Below are 21,477 nucleotides of genomic sequence, written 5' to 3'. Positions count from 1 at the left end.
TTAGGATCTCTGGATCTATCAAACTTAATAAATTTCCGAGGGAGGTTCTCCAGATTGTTGTCCCCTTCCAAGCCGAGGTAGAAGTCGTGCCTGGTGTATGACCTTTTTCCTTTGTCTCGGATTTGCAGGTCCTTAACTATTTTGGTTAATGCCTGAATTGAATCCTCTGCAGGGGCCCCGTACTTGGGTTTGTTTACTGACAATGGCTCTTCCACTGGCCTTTTGGATGATCGCAGATGCTTTGGGATGTAAATCAGCTGCTCTTCTTCTTCAGAGACTTCTTCTGCTGACTTGGAATCCTTAGAAATTTTGCCACGTTGTACCTTCTGTTTGCTGATCTTGACGGGCTTCTTCTTAACCTTGCTCTTAGAAGCTGCTTTCTTTAGACCAGCCTTAGCCTGCTTGGCCATCATTTTAAACATCATTTTTTGAAAGATCCGGTACATGGCAGGATCGACATCACTCTCGTCCCCTGAGTCATGCTTTTTGGACAATCTAGGAGAATTCATCTCTTCTTGTTCATTGTCGCTGTGCCGTTGAGCAGTCTGCTTACCGGCCCTTGTCTAAACCATCTTTGGATGCCAAAGTTTTCCTGTAGAATATGGGAATGGTTAGAGTATGGAGAAGCTTTTTGAAAATCATAACTTTTGAGGAAAAAGAATGAAGGAGTTCGGTAGACAATTTCAAGAGATTATCCCATTACCCGGGATTGGGTCATCACAAGATTTGTGATAATTGTGTTACTATTTTGATGATAACAGAGAAATGTGCCTTGTTACCTAGGCGAGGTCGTCAACCCTGATAAAAGATATTTAAAGAGAAGTAGGAAGAATGTCCCATTCACCCGGGATGAGGTCGTCACCAAAATTGTGGCCATTTATGCTATAAAACAAAAATACAAGAAATAAAATTTTGGCCCAAAAAGTAATTTTTATTGATAGTAATATTTACAGACAAAGAGAGGGTGGGCAGACAGTTTGCCACCATTCTTGATATTCAGATGATACATTTGGCTCAGGAAATACAGATAGAGAAACAAAGGAGTCCCAAGTATATTTGGTAACATGGTATGCCCCAGACCACTGATCTGACTACAGATTGAACTCTGGCATGTTGCCTGTCGGGAAGCAGGTTTTGGCACAAACCTACCACTGCGAAAACTGTCTGAGACATCTCTCTGGCAGATAATCAACACAGAAGAAGGGGCCAAGCAATCTGTAGCGTTTGCTGCGAGCATAGGTATATCGAGGAATGGTTTCTCGCCTGTTAAAATAATCCCAAACGATCTCTTCCTGATGCAGTTTCTCGATCAAGGTGGCCCAGGAAATACAGATAGAGAAACAAAGGAGTCCCAAGTATATTTGGTATCATGGTATGCCCCAGACCACTGATCCGACTACAGATTGAACTCTAGCATGTTGCCTGTCGGGAAGCAGGTATTGGCACGAACCTACCACTGCGAAAACTGTCTGAGACATCTCTCTGGCAGATAATCAACACAGAAGAAGGGGCCAAGCAATCTGTAGTGTTTGCTGCGAGCATAGGTATATCGAGGAATGATTTCTCGCCTGTTAAAATAATCCCAAATGATCTCCTCCTGATGCAGTTTCTCGATCAAGGCTCGACACTGAACGACTGACTTTGGCTGCTTACTGCTGAATCTGAAAGAGCTGGCCTTCGATGGCACATGTCGTAGAAACCACGACTGCAGGGCGTAAGTGCATCCTTCTACCAGAATGGTCTCTCCGAGGGCAAATCGAGCCAAGCCTCTGTAAAGAAAAGCCAAGGTTGCCATAGAAACTGATAGCTGACGGGTCTGCTTGCTTCCCCATCTTCGAAAGAGCTGGGCAACTCTGATATCTATGAAATTCTGGCCATCTTGGAAGAAAGCTAATCCTACTGTGCATAGGATCATGGCATGCTGAATTCTGTCTTTTGCTGCTCGAGACAAAGTGTCAAACTCCTCGTAAGCTTCGTACTTGCGATAGAGGCCGAACAGGTCAATCAATTGATTCCCACCAATCTGAGTGAGAGGCCAGGATCTGGTCCCTGTTGCTCTGACCAAGGCTTCTCAAACATCCACTCCTTTGATGTTGATCAGGAACTGTTGCTCGACAGGATCATCTGACTGACCAGCTGGTTCGAGCAATCCCATGATATCATTGAATTTTTCCATCAGTATAGTCATCTCTTCCCATGGAAACCAGAAAGTGTAGGTACATGAATTCCACCGTTCTGCCATAGCCTGAATCAAAGCTCCATTGATGGTTCGCTTGCCTACTGACGATGCCATCTCCAACCCACAGTCATCCAAGTGGTCTGGGAACATAGGCGAGAAGCTGGCGAACCAAGAATAATACCACCGAGGGAAGAAAGGACGAGACTGGATGACCCGATGATCCGGGAATCCACCTTGAATCTGATAGAAGATATGATCTCTGGGAAAGACAACATCGAGAGAATCGGACGCCATCGAGATGATACTGGGGCAAAGAGAAGAAATGAGAAGAATCAGATAGAATGCAGGACTTACGGATAGACTCTTGAAGAATCAAACCTGGAAATTTTAAAAGATTAATGAAATTTTAAAGGAATTTTCTAGGGTTTTTGAAGAAAAATTAATCTAAAGAGAGAAAAGAAATGTAGATAGAGGAAGATATACACCTGGGGTTTTTTTAAAGTAAGGGAAATTTTTGAATAATACACCCAAGGTTTTTGAAAGAGTTTGATACATATATATGAGAAAATAAAAGAAATATCACACAACCAAAGCTGCGCAAAACAAGGATGCGCACACAACACTCCCTAAAGGCTGACTCTAATGCAATGTTTTGAAATGGCTTGTAGGACCTTAATCCTAACTCTAGGGTTCAAATCATCTGATTCCAATCAAGATACGCCGATATACTCAAGTCGAAGCTCGAAGTACGTGGCATAGAAATATTTTTCCGGTTCTAAGGTAATGGCTTCCCAACATCCTTGAACACCTACCGATATACCTCGGACTATGGCCCTTAAGTATGTGGTAGAGGGGCGCGAACCCAAATAGGTGGTTCAGTTGTGAGGCTCTCTCCCGAACTATGGTTCAGTGAGACAGCCCATCAACGTGAAGACCAGGACAATATACGTAGGGATGTTTTCAAAAAACATGTTCAACATGCAATAAATCAGATGACTTTAATGCAAGTCCTAAAGAGATAGATTAAAATGAAAAGAAGCATACACTTGCATACATTGTTTTGCATTCAATCCCTAGAATTGAGGAGAGTTATATTTCAAACCTAAATCTAATGTGAACATGGAATAATCTCCTCAATATGGTCCTACCAAACCATACTTAGATCCTATATGCAATAATGTCAGCTTAGGATAGAATCTAGGCTCCTAAGGTTTGCATGGAAAATGAAGCTGACATTCGTATAATAAAGACTTAGATAATATCAAAGCAAAAAAGAAAAAAGCATAATTCGACCGGACGGAGATGAGTCCCATCACGGTCGCCAAAACTATGATCATCGCAAATTTTTTCCTCTCTTCCTTCTCTTTTCCTTTCCAACCTCTATTTCCTCCTTTTTGAAGGGAGAAAATAAAAGACAAAAAGAAAGAGAGAAGAGAAAATAATAAAAAGAAGAGAAAGAGGAACTCTTTTGCGTGGTCTCACTTGACCTTAATTTGAAGATATTTAAGAAAATAACTCGCCTTCGTTTTGAAATATTTGTGGGAAAACTGGGAGACAAGATCCGCTCGTCGGTACAAGGTTTGACCGTTCCTGGCGCCTTTACCAGGGGTAATCGAACCAAGGGTCGAATTCATGCCTTTTGCTTTGCTAAGAAATTATCTAAGAATTTATCCTAAGTCTAAATGCACAAAGAATCATGCTTGTGCAATGCAAAGATGTATGCTCTTTCGAAGAATGATTTTGGAAATTTCCAAGTGTTTCTGATGAATAGAGTGAAGAAATAGTTTCTAACTTTAGAACTTAAGATTTAAAGTTCTAAGTTTTTGAAATAATCAGAGCTTTGGAAAATGAATTTGAACTTCGAAAGGAATGGTTTTGAAGTTGAGATAAAAGGAGAAGAAAGGAAAGTTCAAAGTCATGAATGGACTTTGAATTAGGATTTTGAATCAGGATAAAGATGGAATGTGATTTGAATTTCACTTGTAAAGCTTGAAATCAGAATAAGATTTGAGAAATTAAAATAGAATTGAGAAAAAGAATTAGTTTTTGGAATTTCGAGAATCAAGATAAACTTGGATTTTTAAAATCTGGAATGAAATGGAATTGGATTTGAGAATTGGATTTGAGAATAGAAGTTGATTTGAAATCTGGAATTCAAGATGGAATTTGAATCCAAAGACTGGATTTTAAATAGAGTTGAGATTGAATTCTGGATTTAGAATCCTAAATGGGAATTGAATCTAAAATCTAAGATCTAATGATGGAATTGGATTCGAAATTTGGAATGAAACTTTGGATCTGAAATTTGAGATCCAATGATGATGTTGAATTTTGGATCCTAAATGGAATTGGGTCTGAAATTTGGAATGGAATTTGGATCTGAAGTCTAAGATCCAAAGTGAAATTGGGTTCTGGATCCTAAAATAGATTTGGATCTGAAGTCTGAGATTCAAAGTGGAAATTGAATTCTGGATCCTAAAATGGATTTGGATCTGAAGTCTGAGATCCAAAGTGGAAATTGAATTCTGGATCATAAAATGGAATTTGGATCTAAAGTCTTAGATCCAAGATAGAATTGGATTCTGGATCCTAAAGGGGATTTGGATTTGACGTCTAAGATCCAAGGTGAAATGGGATTCTGGATCCTAAGATGGGTTTTGGATCTGACCTTGTATTTGGATTCTGAAAGTCCAAGTGGGACTTTCGAAGATGGATCTGGGTTTTGAAAACCCAGATTTAAATTTAAAACTTAAGAAGATTTAGATTTTTGAGATTCAGAATCAATCTCAAACTTTGATTTTGAAGATAAACTTGTTTTTTTGATTTTGAGAATGAGTCAGAAACTTCAAAGTTAAATTGAACTTTGAAATTGAATTTTGAATTGAATTGGAAATTTGAATTTTGAATAAAAAAATAATTTTGAAATTTCAAAGTCAAATTGGACTTTGAAATCGAATTTGAATCTTGAAAATGAGATAGAATTGAATTTGAATCTATAAATAAGATTTGATCTGAGAAATGAAGAAAAAGAATCACTTGGAATTTTGAAAAGGGAATTTTGAAAATATGATGCAATTCTATCCTAAATGATGAATGAAAAAATAACTTTGAAATTGGATTTTGAAATCATATTTCATTCTTTAAATGAATGTAAATGGGATTAATGATATAATACACTCCTGACTATGGTCATTGAATGCATTATATAATGATCATATTTCAATTCAAAATGAAGAATAAAACACATTTTGGTGCTTTTATAGAGTTTAGAAAGAAATTAAATCTCAGTATACCCTGACTATGGCCATTGGTATACGTATTCAATTAATTTTAAGCTAAACTCTGATAAAAAAGGAAAATATTTAAAGAAATTATGATGAATTTTGAAAAGGATCCAATATGGATCCAGTGTTATTTTATAAAAGATAAAAATCCTAAGTTTTGTTTACATCCTGACTATGGCCATTGATGTAAAGCATCAACTTAGGATTAATTATCTCTTACGAAATGGTGCACATGCCATTCGTGTTTCACCATTGTGAGATTTTGAGAAATAAAAGCAAAGAGCATGAAAATAAGCAATTTATGATATTTACAATGCCCATTCATTCTATCTAAAACAGGAAATGTAAATTCTCATTAAGTCCTAACTTATTATAAGTTTTGAAAATTCAAATCTCAAGTGATATTATTCTCCTCATATTCCCTACAAAACAACTGGATTAATCATGAAAAATGAAAGAAAAATGGCATATATCATGTGGATATCTACAAAAATGTTCATATACCAAGATATGAAATCATGGAAAGATAGAAGAAATGATGTATATACCTACATACATACATACATATATATATATATATATATATATGAGCATATATATATATATATATATATATATATATATATATATATGTGTGTGTGTGTGTGAAAGTTGTGAGGTGCTATATGAAGGATAGTGGTTGCTGATGATATAGTAACAAAGGAAAATGAATGTTGTGGCTGACCAACATGAACCAATGCCCATGAGATGGGGACTTGTGTGAGCGAGAGCACACAAAGATTGTGGACAAGTAATGCAATGACGTGATTGAAGGGCATAGTAGGATGATATGCCGAAGGTCAGCTGTAGATGATGGGAATACTTACAGCCGCATGAAGCCTTTGCTGTGGGTATTTTCAGCAATAGAGGGTTTTGCTGTAGATGTTTACAGCAAAACAGGGTGTCGACTGTAAGTACTTACAGCAAATCAATGCATTCGCTGTAAGTGCCATGGGTGTAATGAAGCAACAGGGGCTGTGGGTTAGGTAGCTGCAATGGTTGCAGCAAAGTATGTGGGGGCAAAGTAGAACTGTGGCATTGAAAACACAGTTGGTGATGCAGTGTTTGCTGCAACTAATCTGGAAACGATGGTGGTAAATGGTAGGTTAATATTACAACTGATGAACTAACTCAGAAATCCAATAAACTAATACGATATGCAGATGGACCATAGATTAACATGGGCATAGCCTGTAGCATGCAATACTGTATGAGGTTTTTCCAAATTCTAGAGACTAAGGCCCAACCGAGCTTTCATCTGCTTGCTTCTCCTATGTTGATGATGTCCATGAACTAAAAAGGCACCTGCAACAGATTTTGCATCAATGATTCTCTAAACCTCTATGATTTGAAGCTTGTTTGATTCTCTCAGTCATTAAATGAACTGATGTTGTATTATGAAAGGAGGTATGCACTGTTACAGTATAGTGAGGTGTTATGCACATGGATCCCAGCATTGTTAACCCATTCATTCCTATGGCAGCATATCGAAATAGCATCATCTAGGTAATTCCTATCAACCATTAACTGATAATATATATATATATATATTTGGCAGTAGTGAGTCGATTTGTATATGACAAGTCAATTTCTGCAAAACAAGTCATTGCAAAATAGTTACTGTTGTGACTGATTGTAAATGAACATGCAAGTGATACCAAAATGGATTTGTTATTGAACAAATTTAAGAATGAGGAAAACATGAAACAACAAATGGACTTACCAGTTGATTTCACTTTTGTTTTCTGAATATCTTTGAATTGACAGGAGTGTCAGCACCCATCAGAACGATTGAATCATGGGTAAGCAATTTTCACAAAACCAGACACTCTATAGACTGTTAAGAATGTCTCTTCTATACTGTAATGTATAAATATCATATGATGACTCAATAATCAAACGTGTTGTGGTTTTAGTGATACCCTAATCATGCTTGTCATTCCTGTAAACTCTTTTCCATATCAAATTGATCCAGGATGACCAACAACCCCACAAGAGATTCCCAGACCGTGCATAGTTAGGGCTTAGTCTTATCTTACCCATCTTCCAAAATCTTTGGTTTAACATCATATCTTCTGTCTTTTGTCCACCGCAAACGATTTACTCATCAGTGATACTGATGGAATTTCATTGGAATGTTCAAACACAGGAACAAGATGAAAGATGGTTATCAGCAGGTGGTGTATTGACAACTTTAGTGTTTGTCCACTTAGATGGAATCTTAGGGGCCTTCAAAGGCGCTGAAGGCAATTTACCTTGCCAAGGATATTCAAAGTTTAACCCTTGCATGAAGGGTCCAGGGAAATCAAACAAATTAAGACACACAACAATTATAATGAAATATATAGATTGAAAGTGAGTGATCAAACTGATGATGCAGGTGTAATACAGAGCATATGCTTTCAAGCTATGTGCATTTTAACAAAGAGATGGGGAGGGGAGGGGGGGGGGTACAGGACATAGGTAACGTGTATATGCTGATGCTGAGGCAAGGCTTAAATAAAACAGAGGAGACAAGAAGTGAAACCCCACAATGTTGATACTATAGCTTAAAAGCATAGAAAATACGAGTCGTGAAAATGAAATAATGAGAGAAATGAAAATTGAACTTGCAAGGGAGGCATTATCTCACGGAGATTCTCGATCAACAGAGGTATGTATATGTAATGAAGCATAGATGGACATGCAAAAACTGGGATAGTGTTATCAGCAGTGCTACGAATAATAAAAAAAAAGGAACAAAAACAATACAGAACTCATACATGGTGATAAGCTAGATGAAGCTGAACTCCAAACCCATAAACGTGCTAAAACACATGTGAACTAGCTAGCTCAGCATAGTGTAAGACATCACACGAGCACATGATAGGCTTAGGACCCATGTGCAAGAAATCATGTGCTATCAGAAATCATGTGCAAGAAATCATGTGCTATCAGAAATCATGTTGAACTTGCAAGAGATAGGCATGTGATATCAGAAACGAAATATTGGTATGAAAAAAAAAAAAACTGAATCCACCTTCAATGGAGGCAGAACCGAAGAATATCCCAACAGGGCTAGGTACTAATTCCACCAAACCGACCTCCTGTAGAAAACTGAGTTAGTGATAAAGCCATATAACCAGACCCAACACCCAAGAATTTCAGTTACAGGTTTTTTTTTTTTTTAAATTACCATTTACCAAGCGAAATTTCATAATGAAAGCATCACCTCCCACCTTTGGTTTTACGATTCATTCTATGGGGGGTTTAGACTTGCTAAAAACACTAGCTGCTCATGTGGGCATGATGGAGTATGTTGAAAATAAAAGAAATTGGAAGATCAGGATCGATCTTCATGCTCTGATTATTGCCACATTTAAGCAAGAAAATCACATAACAAGGGATGTACGTAACAGAGCAGAAATACTGTTAGAGGATTGTGATGCCATGGATGAACAAGATGAGGACGATTGTAAAAATGATGCCCAGTGCAACAAGGGGCTGTTGATGATGAACTAAACAGGTGATATGCAGACTATGCAGAGAACAAAGGAATGCTATCATACGGCCTAATGAAGTGGGTAAAACCTGATAAAATGAAATTATAATCCATGGGTGGAATCATATTATTGAAGCAACATGATATAATGGGATGGACCAACGACTTTGACGGTCTGTCGTGAATCCCAAGCATCTCGGATGCATAAGTTGGGCAATGCGAGATGCTATCACCAAGCAACCGTTGATTGCCGCGTAGGGATATACGAAGACACCCATATGAGTAATGAATGTTGAAACAGTGATCAATACAAAACAGAAAACAATAGCACCAATTGGAGAGGAATGATATAAAAAAAAATAAATCAAAGCCAACCGACAATCAAACAACCACAAGATATCAAAATCCAAAAGAGAAATCAAGACAAAAAAAAGGATCACTATAATACAGAAGGCAAATCAGAATGTAATATGAATGAAATCAGTAAAATGTAGAGAAAATAAAGGAAATGAAATATCAGAACGAGATTGTTCCTTTTACTATAGCACAGAGAGGTATTGAGACAGCTATTAAGCGAACTCAAGGGCCACTCATCGTGCGTTATTGGGAGTTTGAAAAAGAAAATTAAGAGAAGATTAGAAATGTGAAAGAGGAGTTAACTAAGGAGAAATGAGGAGGAAGAAGAAGGTTGGTATTACCAGAGATGCTGAAGAGGGCAGATGCCGGAAGAGGAAATCGATGGATGATCGATGGACTGAATCCAGGTATGCCGAAGGAGAGTCGCTGCACGAAGGTGGACGATGCCAATAATGGATGAAGCTGATGGATTATCAGAGAACTCCCCTTAGCAGAGAACGCGATGATGATGGATAAAAAAATGGATGACCAGCCCTTCTCCTTCATGCCATTTTTAAAAAAGGAGAGGAAGCTTCAGGAATTCGTTCGTTGAAGATGGATGGAGGAGAGTGAAGAGGCTGTTTGAGATCGACGATGGAGAGAGGAGAAGAAAACGTGCGGGAGGAGTCTGTTGGATTTTTTTTCTATTTTCCAAAAAGAGGATTCCCCTTTTAAGAAAATTTTTGTAAAATGGTTTAAAAAGTGAGGGTTTTAGAAAAATCAAATTAAAAAGTTTCAAAACCATTTGTTTTCCTTGTAATTTTTCCATTTTTTTTGTTTTTGTGCTATTTTTCCATTTTTTTGTATTTTTAGAATAAAATCCTAAAATTTGCGAGGAAATAAAGATTTAAAACTGTTTTTTTTTTGTATTTTGGCAAAATATTTACAAAAGAGATTTTTTCTGAGAATTTCAAAGTTATTTTGGAAAAATTTCTTCAAAAAGTGGGTTTATATACGGATTTTTAGAAAATATTCGAGGTCTACAACCTTGAACTGAGAAATATAGGGTTGTGGATCCAACAGAGCGCCGGATGAACTGCCTGAGTCATTCAAAACCATTTTTGGTATTTTTGTAATTTTAATTTAAAAATCGGACAACGAGGCTCAGATTTGGGTTTAAAACACTGGATTTGGATCCGGAATTGATTTGAATATATCAATATAAAATTTAATCTAGAAAATCTGAAGAATGATTGAAATTTAGCTTTGGTTTTCTCAGAAAATAGAACCAGGGGAAAAAAGTTCATTTTTGCAAATCTTTGAAAAATTTGGGGTGTTCACAACTGGGTGTGGAAGAATTATTTTGGAAACATGGCTTTTCAGGCTTAAAACCTTATCCTAAATGGTTTTGGGGAGACAAAATCTTCGAAGATGACATGACTGAATAATAGAGGATGGGGAAATCATAATGGGACTTTAGGTGAAAATCCCAAAATGGTGGAAATAAAAATTTCGATCAAGTCTCATGGATGGGACAAGATACACTTTTCGGAATGACTCCGGTTTAGCCCTTATCCTGGATGGGACGAAGATATATCAAGATGATATGAATAAGGAAAGGAACACATGAGGACCTTGATGGGACATTTTTGGAAAATGCCTCGTGAGATGAAGCTCAAGTAAAATTCGTTCTTGATGGACATGCAAAGCACAGATTCCTTGATGGGAAGAGCCATGATGGGACTGGAAGAAAAACACCTCGTCAAAATGAGGAATCTCGTTGGAACGAGACTCAGGTTTAACCCAAACCTGAAAAAGGAAGATACCTCGTGGCACAAGGTTCAGGCTTAACCCTTAACCTGAAGGGGACGACCATTGAAAATAAGATGAGAGAGAATCGTTTACGGTGGTTTGGACATATTTGGCGAAGGCCTAATGATGCTCCAGTTAGAAGAATGGAGAAATGGGAAAATATATTAGTTAAAAGAGGTCGGGGTAGGCCTAGGAAGACTTGGATGGAGATGATAGGAAAGGATATGAATGCTTTGAACCTCACCGAGGACATGGCATTGGGTAGAAATGATTGGAGGAGAAGGATTCATGTGGAAGACCCAGAATGATTTTCTTTTTTGGTTCATATCGTCGACCCCAATTGTTTTGGGATGAAGAAGTAGTTGTTGTTGTTGTTATTGTATCTTTTTATTAAAAGAATAATTTATTTCAATCTTTTATTTTGCAAATCAATATACAAAACACTACAACTTATGTTTCGCAAATCAACATGTGAAACTCATCACGAGACCACAGCCCATGGTAACATACAGCAGTGCAATTAATCCAATAATCATTAAGTTGATTTTTCTGATGCATAAATAAACTAAACATGTAGCAACACCTGCTGAAGGCCCACACGAACTACGATGATCCACTTTAACCACTGATGCATCTAATGCAAAAACCATAATAAGCATGTCACTTATGCATTCATTTAACATGCTTTCAAATGCACACTCATTCATACTAAACAAGAATGTATATATATATAAAATTTCAAATGCATGTGTTCACATGATTATACAAAATACGTGTTTTTTTACATGATTCATGCCATGCTCAATATGTGAACATTCATGTGATTGTGCATATGCAGAACAATATACATTTCAAGATTTGCACATGCCCACTACATGCATATATAAGTAACATTGCATTAAAAATATTGATCAAGTAAAGCAACTAATCATAATCATGTGTTCACATGATTATACAAAATACGTGTTTTTTCACATGATTCATCTTATTGAGTATGCGAACATTCATGCGATTATGCATATGCAAAATAATATACATTTCAAGATTTGCACGTGCCCACTACATGCATATGTAAGTAACATTGCATTAAAAATATTGAGCAAGCAAAGCAACCAATCATAAACATATGAAAAATAGACTTTTGACATGCACAAAGTCTAAGCATTCATTATAGACAAATCTGAAAATAAGTACATCCAACAGGAGTTTAATCAAACTCAAAACAAGGCATTCAAGGTGCATAATCTGAATATTTGTCATCTACAAATCTGAATATCAACTATGCATAATCCGAACATATATAACGAAGTCCAATGCATGAATCATATAGAAAAATCTGAATGTTTAACAAGCATGAACCAACATCAATATCATGTTCTGCGAAAAATCTAAGTTTTTAAATCAGTAAAACCCTCTTATATTATTACTTTTACGTTTTTTTTTAAATGGACAACACACCTACCCAGCCAAACCCAGGTCGGCTGGGCCCAGTAGGCCCTTGCACCTGCCCAGACGAATTCGGATGGGCCTGGCAGGGCTTAAATCTGCCCCAAAAAAATCACATATGCTAATTGCAACATGAAATCATTCTTCACGCAATTGTCATAAAAAGTACGATCATTCATCCCTAACAAGGGTGACACGGTGGTTTCTAAGAGAGGGATCACAACAAAGTAGTATGCTGAACAAATTTTAGAAAATAATCTCCACAGGTTCCACCAAGACCCAATAAAGTATTTCAACGGTAATAGAGACTCATTGATCATTCTTGCAATGGTTGTTCAGTAGACGAACTTGCCTCCCTATAATCCACTATGTTGCTTCACAGATTGTTATTCATCAGAGTTCCATGCACTTCAGAGCAGTTTCATTGGTATTAATTTGGAGCTAAACGTAACAACTCTCAACCATGTACAATTCTCCTTGACAACACAATAAAAGTATACAAAGGTAAAAAAACATAAATGCAGCAAAAGTTGCACCTTGGAGATGTCCAAACTCTGCTCCAATTGTAATATCTCGTACTTTGGTACTTAGTCATTTTATAATTTTGACGAAAATTTGGCTAAGTCCGGGAGAAAAATTGTTTGAGGCTCGATTTTTAGACTGAAGTCTTTGAGTCTGGGCTTGACCCAGGTCTCATCGATAAGGTCGAGGCGATCCAAACAAAGCGTGAGAAAGAGTTTTAATTTTGACTTTTAAATTCGAGCGAAATTCAGGTTATTTTTTGGGTGAAATTCAAAATTGGATATTCGTGTAGTCGTTGGATGCGTCTCGGAATTCTGAGCACAACGGTATTTTACTTTCCTGAATTTGGGTTCCGATTGGCCTGCAAATCACGTTTTTCTGAAAATTGAGCAGTTTGTTGAAACGGGTCCGGAGTTGGATCGGATTGGATCCAATGCATAAGATCTGAATTATTATGGATTTGGATCTTATTTAAGACTCACTTTAATCTGGATTTAATCCAGATCTTGATCCATTTACGTTTTGGGTATGGGTTTGGATTTGGGGATCCGGATCCAAATCCATGCCCCCACAATTTTTCAGCTTTAAATTGAATATAAAGCTTTAATTTGGGGTCTATTAAGGTTAGGGACCCTCTTGGGTTAATTTCGATATTTTTAGAAGTTTTTAGATAATTTTAATTAATTAATAATTAATTAATTAATAATTAATTAATTAATAATTAATATTAATTCTGAGTAAATATTTTTAAGCTGGGCGGGACTTCTTAAAAGAGTTCTTATTCTAGCTTAAGAGAGGTTAAGAAAGAGTTTTAAAACATTTGAAAGTTTTTTTTGAGAAAAGTCAACATTCAATATTGTTTCAAAAAAAATTAGGAAACTAAAGGAGAGGAGTTTCATTTGTATGGAAACTCCCTTCTCCAGCCCTTTTAGAAAGGGTAAAAGGGCTGGAGAAGGAGAGGCGTCACCCCTTCTCCTACTATTTATATAGAAGAAGAAAAAACAAAGAAAGAAGGAAAAGACAAAGAAAGAGGAAAAGGGAAGTACAGAGAAAGGAAAGGAAAGGAAACAGAGGAAGGAGGAAGAAGAAGAAGAGTCTTCTTCTCCGGCCCAACCCCTTTTCCACCATTATTTTTCTATATTCTTCGATTTCTTTTTCAAAGGTACGGGTCTCCTCTTTTGAATATAAGTGAGAAATCGAACGCCGGTTCGATTCTCATGCAATATTTAGTGTGAATCCATGATAAAGGGGGTGAATCAATATGTTCATCCTAGAATATATGGATCTTTTCTTACATGACTGTATTTTTTTATGTTTTCCTTTGTCTTGATCATGAAAAAAATTTGTGTACGTGTAACCGAAATTTTAGCGGTGTTAAGAGTGGTTCATTTAGAACCCACTTTCAGGGATATCGATTTTTATAGATGGATCATATCATGGACTGTGTATATGCACGAAAAGATGTGTTGAAATCTGGTTATATGCCGGTGTTATGGAGGAAACTGAATATGCATACATTCTTGACCGAATATTCACGAATGAGTTTAATATTCATGTTATATATTTCTGCATATGCCTATGTTCTGATTTGTTGTATGCATAAGAGGAGGTAATTATGTTTAATCATGCATATTAGAGCCATGAACCTGTTAATGCATGCATGTATAAATTCTGATAACGTGAAATCCCCTGTTTTTCACTCATTAAAATGTGCTTGGATCATGTATTGTTTTAACGAAGAAGAAGAATTGGGTCATCATAGACCCACTGTTTTGGGGACCTTACGGTCTAGCCGACCAAACCAGCCAAGCATGGCTCGGCTGGTCAGGTCATGGTTTCCAGTTGAGGAAGCGGGAGCGGGAAGCGATACGGGAAGCGGAAGCGGGAGCGGGAAGCGGAAGCGGGAGCGGGAAGCGGGAAGCGAGGCACTTTCAAAATTTTAGGAAGCAGGGAAGCGTGGGACCACTTAGGACCGATTCGGGAAGTGTCTCGGAAGCGACCTAGGAAGCGTTCGGAAGCGAGGGGGAAGCGAAAAAAAAATACAAAAAATTTGAAAAAAAAACAGGGGAAGCGCGGGGGAAGCGTGATGGGAAGTGTGCTTCCCATTAAAGGGAAACGCGTCCCCCATTAAAGGGAAATGTGTCCCCCATTAAAGGGAAGCGCACTTCCCAAAAAAGGGAGACGCTTCCCCCCATGCTTCGGAAGAGCGACGTTTCGCGCTTCCGAAGCGCGCTTTCCCTTTTAGCTAGGCGCTTCCGGTAACCCTGGGTGTGGTCTGGCCAGATCTGTCATGTTTTGACAGATCTGCCAGGCCCGACTAGGCTGAGCCCAGCTGGCCTGACAGGGTCTGCCGAGCTGTCGTGCTCAGCCGAGTAGGCTCGGCTGAACCGGCTCGGTCTAGCAGCAAAAAAAAAAGATATATATATATATATATATATATATATATATATATATATATATATATATATATATATATATATATATATATATATATATATATATATATATATATATATATATATATATATCGTAGATGGGGCTGTCAACCCTGCCCTGGCAGCACGCGTACACAGGCCTGGGCTGGGCCTGTGTATGGGCTGTCAGGCCCAGCCGACAGAGTCGACTGGGCTGGCTCGGCTAGCCCGAGCTGACAGGGTCTGCCAGGCCCAGTCCGGCCCTTGGGCAGGACGGGGACAGGCCTGGAAGTCCCTGCCCCGGGTTGACCAGACCCTACCCAACCGACCCGACTGGGTGTAAACCCCTTCAAAAAAAAAATTATACATTATATATATGTGTGTGTGTGTGTGTTGGATCCTTGCATTATAAAAGGATTTTAGTATGTGTTGTGTGCAATGATGTTTATTTCAATGAGAAACAGCATGTGCATTTAGGTGTGTGTTCTTTTCACAAAGAAACAGTGTATTAACGTACATGTTTGCATTTGATAACGTATTATGCATTGATGGGTGTATGTTTATCTCAAAATGGAACAGTGTATTTACGTACATGTTTGCATTTGATAAGTGGCATATGCATGTATCATGTTTATGTTGAATTTGATTTGAACATGCAGTTGCTAAATACATGCAGAATTTACATAAGCACATACATTCAAAGGAAATATGTATTGGCATGGATGCGTGTGTCTCATGGATATTTTTGTTTCGTATGCATGATAAAGGTTTACATATATGAATGTGCATTTGGAACATGTGATTTGTGCCATGAATGACATATTGCTTTGATTTTTGCATATGGTGCATCGATGATACAATTGGACCATCGCAGTCCTGGAGAGCCTTGAGTACTAAATGCTCTGTCTTTATTTATTCTAATGCATCGCAGAAATCACATTTACTTTTATTACACTGTATTGCCCTGTTATATGTGTTTCCACGGGCGAAAGTCCCATGATGACTCTCGCAGGGGTAGATACGATCTTTTGACTTTGTTTTTGCATGCTGAATTGCAAAACTTAATAAGTGGCTTTTAATAAAAAAATAATAAATATAAACAGTGTAATATATGTTTTGGGATCTCTCATCGAAAAAATGGGCATCTTAGATATTCGGTTTTGGGGGACCACGAGGATACAAAAACTCTGTGTGCTTTACTTATTACCCATAAACCTGATATTAAGGTTCTTTCTCTTGGTCACGGTATTAGAGAGAGTCTGTCACTTTACCTGGGGGTGGTGTGTAGACACAACTGTTGTTGCTTTGGTATACCAAGAAAGTGACACTATTGGATGTGGAGGTTCTTACTGTCCCAACATTAGATGTGGAGGTCTAATGTTCCGAAAGTGATTCGGTCGAGGGATAAGTTTGGAACCCAGTAATAAAATACAACTTATACGCTAAGTTAAGCTAGGAACCCTACTTAATCTCGAAAAATTATACTCGTTTGGTGTATCCATGGGCAACGGTAATTAAAAAGAGGAACTTAAATTGTGTGCATTTAATAGGGACATGCATATAAAAGGAAACTATAATGAAAGATAATAATTTATTCATGCATTGCACTGAAGTCATGCATATTCTTGCTATGCATTCGATCATGCATATTTACATGTTCCCTTGACTGTTAAATGTTGATGAATGCATAATGTTGTTCCCTAAAGTATGTTAAATGGTTGTATTGCTTAAATGGTGATTCATGTTATTTATTGTTGTTCTCTCATGCATAATAATTGTTTCCTATCTGCATGAATGCATAAATTAAATTATGTAAATGTCATAATGGTATTCCTCTAAATTATTGCATGAAATCTTATATGTATTATTTATGCTCATTTATTTCATTAGAGGTACTTGTATGCAGAATTCCGCGAATTTCTGACGCCCTTATTTTTTTGGTTTTCGCAGCCGCAGAAGATCAGTGAAGCGACTAGCTTCTGGTAGAGCTACGAGTGTCACACTTTTGCTGGACAGTTCACAGAGGGATAGCGTGGCTCAGTTTTTCCTTATTTATTTTTATTACATTTAAATAACTCTGATATGTCTCTTGCAACTATTGATTAAATATTCTTTCTTTCATAATTAATAAATAATAAGTTGTTATTGGTTTGGGGTGATAAATGTAAGATCTTTTGTGGTGTGTTTGGCTATCGAATTGGGAGTGGAACTGTAAAGCCCCGGGTCTCTAAGAATATTTCTGCAATTGATTTAAAAAAAATTGCATTTTTAAGGGGTACGAGTTGGGGTCGTTACGGGTTTGGTATCAAAGCCACCACAAGATCTTATACTTTTATCATCCTTTAGCATTAAAAAATTTTATTTTGGTAAGTGAGCCCTATCCCGAAGTGTCAGCAAGTTGTGCCTCGTACTGTAGAGCAATCTCCTTCACTGGTAAAGCTATTTAATAGTTTTATTTAAGCATTGGATCTCTTATGCTTGTTTGCATTCATGGTTATTTCTCTTTTAGTGTGTATTAAGAACCTTGATGTAATTATACGAAAGAATTTGTTCAGGATCAACCCCAAGGGGCTACGATCGATAAGGGTCTAAATTTTTGTAAAAAAACTTGCACGTGTAGACGTACGAACGCACGGGTGCTTCGTCTTCCTCTGGTGCTCCCGCGAACTGGCAGGTGTAGAGGGATTTCATGATTAACGTCATCCACACCCTGACCGAGACCATGACGGCAGGCGACGCAGACAGCACATGCGGTGCAGGCAGCACATGTTGCGCAGGACCCTCCTGTCGAGGTCATTTCGAACACAGGTGGCGCTACTTTCGAGAGGTTCCTGAAGTTGGACCCGTCGACTTTTGCAAGGCCAACCCAGAAGCAGTCGAGGGCTGGATCGAGAAGATTGAGCGGGCGTTCGATGTCCTACCTGTCCACGAAAATAGGAAGACTCCATTTGGCAAGTACCATCTCAAGGGCGATGCCAAGAAATGGTGGGACACCCTGCGGAGGGTGAAATACGCTGATTTGGAGGTGGTTCCCTGGGAGGTGTTTAGGGAGGAGTTCTTCGACACCTACTTTCCTCCCTACACTCAGGAACAGATGCAGCAACGATTCCTTGAACTGGCTCAGGGAAGCATGAGTTTGGTGGACTACGCCACCAAGTTCAGGAGTTTAGAGCGCTACTGCACAAACTTGTTCCCCAATGAGAAAGCAACGGCGTCCATGAACAGGTATGGGTTGTATTTTGATGCAACATGGTAAGGTAATTGCCTACACATCTCTCCAATTGAAAGTACACGAGCATAATTACCTATGAATGATCTTGAGTTAATAGCAATGGTATTCGCTCTTAAATTATGGTGGCATTATTTATACGAAGAGCAGTTTGAGGTATTTTCTAACCACAAAAGTCTCAAACATATTTTCTCTAAAAAAGATCTTAGTATGAGACAACAAAGGTGGTTAGAATTCCTTAAAGATTATGAATTATCGATCTCTTACCAACCGAAAAAGGCAAATGTTGTGTCAGATGCCTTGAGCAGAAAAGCAGAGAATTTATCATGTAGTAATGAATGAAAATTTTTATTGAGTGGAGACCTTTTGGATCTGATCATGGTAGGAACAAAATAGCTAGTATGGCTATTAGAATTGATATTATGGAGCAGTTCATAGAAATGCAGCCCAGCTTTTGCAAGATGATAACAGCTTGCCAACAAGACGAGTTGACTCTACACTTGGAAGAGAATGACAATATTTGGTATGGACAGATGTTATAGGTGCCAGATGATCCAACAAGACGAGTCGACTTACTTGATGAAGCACATAGATCCAAGTATATCATTCACCCTGGTAATACCAAGATGTTCAAAGACTTAGAATAGAATTTATGGTGAAACAGGATGAATATGAGATTGTTGAATATGTTTCAAAATGCTTGGTATGTCATCATGTCAAGATAGGACACCAGAGACCTGGAGGTACGTTATAGACTCTTGAGATACCCTAGTGAAAGTGGGAAGACATTACCATGAACTTTATGGTAAGTCTGCCCAGGATTAGGCATCAATACGATGATATTTGGGTTATTGTTGATCGCCTTACAAAGTCAACACATTTCTTGCCAATCAGGACAAACCAGACATTATAGAGTCTTGCAGACTTATACATGGATGAGATTATTAGACTGCAAGGTATTCCATTGTCTATCATTTTTTATTGAGATCTGAGATTTGCTTCAAAGTTTTAGGGGCAGCTACAGAAAGCTTTAGGAACGAAACTCAAGTTTAGTACAACCTTTCACCCTTAGACAGATGGACAATCAGAAAGGATGATTTAGACCGTGGAAGACATGTTGCATGCATGTGCTCTGGATTGGAAAGGTGGTTGGACTAAATATCTGAAGCTAGTGGAATTCACATATAACAACAGTTACTATTTGAGTATTGGTATGGCACCATGCAAAGCATTGTATGGATGACCTTGTAGTTCTCCAATTTATTGGAACAAAGTTGGTGATAGGACTGTAGAATCATTAATTGTACTTCAACACTATATTGATCAGGTATAGTTGATCGACAAGAGGCTTTTGACAGTTCAGAGCCGTTAGAAGAGTTATGCCAATCAGAGATGAGGGGAGCTTACCTTTGATGTAGGTGATCATGTATTTATCGAAGTTTCACCGACGAAGAATATTTTTTGTTTGGACAAGAAGGTGTGGATCCCTGAATTTTTAAAGGCTTAAAAACACAAGTTTCCACCAAAAAAAGATTTTTTATAAGATCCAAAACTCATATCCAAATTTGAGAGTTGTAGAGACCGTTCTTCAAGGTAAAGTGTTTTTTCTCCTCCGTTGAGTAGGGATCAGCTGAACCAGGAACCCTCATTCTTCGATTATTGTTTTTGTAACAACGGCATTGTGGAGATTTGTACCTCGTTTGTGAATCCTAAAAAAAAGTGAGTTTGATGGTAGGAACCTCCAAAACTCAAAAATTACACAAAATGGACAATATATGAAACATTAGATTATCAGAACATAAGAAAATATATTAAATAAACAAAAATAAATATCAAAACAAACTAAATTTTACCTCAGGCTTAGGTAGTCATTTTTACAGTTGATAAGCACGGGAGAGCGCAAGAAGCACTTTAGCTAGAAGCGGGTGGGCACTGAAAGACGAGTGAGACTAGCGATCTAGGTCATAAACTAAGCCAGGTTTTAACTTGACTTGCTAGGCTAGGTCGGCTTGGTCTTATAGAGAATTTGACAGAGTGTAGATGCGAATTCCAAATACTGAAATAGGGGGTGGGACTCCCTATTTATAATTTTCTAGATGGATTCGGATACATTTTCTGCATATCCAAGATACATCAGGATGAATGGCTCCTAAATGTGTTAAGATTTATCTAAGGTTTATTGCATTGGATGGGTGGTTTTCTTAAGAAAACTGGATTTGGGAAAGGATGATCTTTCATTTACAATTTTAAATGGCTAAGAAGGCAAATCTCATCTTAAAGGCACGCAAAAAAGGTGGCTGACCACAAGTTGGTGTTGTTAAAATGCTGATAACAAGTGGCTCTAATGACAGGATTTAATTTTAGGATGGTTTACGCGCTCAATAAATGGATTTTGAATTGCTCTATTAATCTGTAGAACAACCTTAAAAACGAGAACCCTAAGGGGGGTTTCAATTCTGACTCAAAACAATAAAGTTATAGAACTATGAGTTAGCTTTACAACGAATATAAAAATATGGGTTTTTAATGTCAGATAAGAGAGATACAAATCTGAGAATATAGACTGTTTTCTAAAAAATAAGTGAATATGTGAATTTCTTTATGTGTGTGTGTGTGGATTTCTTCATATATATGTGAAGTTTCTTTTAAACATGTGAATTTCTCATATATATACATATGTGTGTGTGTGTGTGTGTGGATTTTCTCTTAAACATGCAAAAATTTTCTAAATATAT

The sequence above is a fragment of the Nuphar pumila genome, chromosome 8, assembly GCF_984573655.1.
Source record: "Nuphar pumila chromosome 8, dmNupPumi1.hap1.1, whole genome shotgun sequence".
NCBI lineage: Eukaryota > Viridiplantae > Streptophyta > Magnoliopsida > Nymphaeales > Nymphaeaceae > Nuphar > Nuphar pumila.
This window is presented reverse-complemented; position numbering follows the sequence as displayed.